This window comes from Etheostoma spectabile, chromosome 5 (assembly GCF_008692095.1).
Source record: "Etheostoma spectabile isolate EspeVRDwgs_2016 chromosome 5, UIUC_Espe_1.0, whole genome shotgun sequence".
NCBI classification, from domain to species: Eukaryota; Metazoa; Chordata; class Actinopteri; order Perciformes; family Percidae; genus Etheostoma; species Etheostoma spectabile.
In genome coordinates this window covers 16,121,755-16,123,101 of record NC_045737.1, presented here as the reverse complement: position 1 = coordinate 16,123,101, position 1,347 = coordinate 16,121,755, and the positions used below count along the sequence as shown (strand labels likewise).

Genomic DNA, 1,347 nt, shown 5'->3' with positions numbered 1-1,347 from the left:
ACACACGTACACACACACACACAAACAAACATACAGACACACACAGACATAGACAGACCCACATACAGACTCACATACAGACTCACCCACCCACCCACCCACATTGAGACAGCCAGACACATACACCCACACACAGACCCACACGCACAGACTGATAGAGCCAGCCACACACAGGCCCACACGCACACACATGTACACATACACAGATACACACATACAGACAGAGCCAGCTACATACAAACACCCACACAGAGATTCACCCACACACTAGACAGACAGACAGACAGATACTATACCAGTACAAATGCATTCTCTTCCTCAGCCAGGCAGAAGCTTTTTGTACCACTTCTTCTTCAGCTTTTGTATGATCTGATCTGATGATCACACGTACACACAAACGTACAAACAACAAGACAGACAGAATAGACCCACATGCAGACACAAACAGACACACACACAAACGGACACATACACCCATACACACAGACCGACCCACACAAAAAGATAAAGATAGCCAGCCCCACACAGACAGACCCACACATGTACACACCACACTATTCACGTACACACACAGACAAGCCAATTACACACACACACACACACACACACACACACACACCACACACACACCACACACACACACACACACACACACACACACACACAACCACACACACACACCCACTACAGACCGAGCCATTACACACAAACACCATACAAGACCCACCCACCCACACACAGATTCACCCACAGACAGACAGACAGATACATACCGTACAATGCATTCTCTTCCTCAGCCAGGCAGAAGCTTTTTGTACCACTTCTTCTTCTTTGGCTTTTGCATGATCTGGTTTCTAAGATCGTCAGTGGACCTCAAGGTGCTCTCAGTCATCTCCCATCCTGCCTTTTTCCTTCTGAGTCGCTTCAGGCTTTGTGGCCTGAAGGAGGGATGCCTTGTCTCCTTCCGGTTGATGCTTACTCTCCAGCTGCTGCTCAGTTTCTTTCAGAGAAGCCAGGAGGCAGTCACTCGCAAAGCTCTGCTCGTCAATCTGAGCCACATGGGAGGCTCTTGTTTTCTCGTCTCCTCCAGCAGGGAGGCTTTCTCCTGCTGCCACAGGACAGCTTACTCTCCAGCTGATGTTCCCACTCTCTCAAGAGCAGCAATGATGTTCTTGTTGCTTTGGTTCTGCATCTCCAGCTGGGATCTATGGGAAGCCTGGGATCTTTCCAGAATCTACTTTGCCTCTTACTCTTGTTCTCGGAGAGCTTCCTCCAGCTTGCTCAGTTTATCCTTCAGCTCCTGAGCTTGAGCCCTCTCCATCTCCAGAAAGCTCTCCAACTCTAACT

The 1,347-nt window shown here is 49.1% G+C and overlaps 1 protein-coding gene and 1 long non-coding RNA gene across 2 annotated transcripts in view; one reads left to right on the top strand and one right to left on the bottom strand.

Annotated features, from left to right (window-relative positions):
- dapk1 (death-associated protein kinase 1) overlaps positions 1–1,347 on the top strand; it is a 94,644-nt gene that overhangs the window by 67,419 nt on the left and 25,878 nt on the right. The window lies entirely within an intron of this gene.
- The window catches only part of LOC116690028 (uncharacterized), a 19,467-nt gene continuing 19,020 nt past the window's right edge, over positions 901–1,347 (bottom strand). The window contains exon 3 of the long non-coding RNA XR_004332145.1: positions 901–911. This is a non-coding gene — a long non-coding RNA (uncharacterized LOC116690028). The remainder of the gene's footprint in view (positions 912–1,347) is intronic.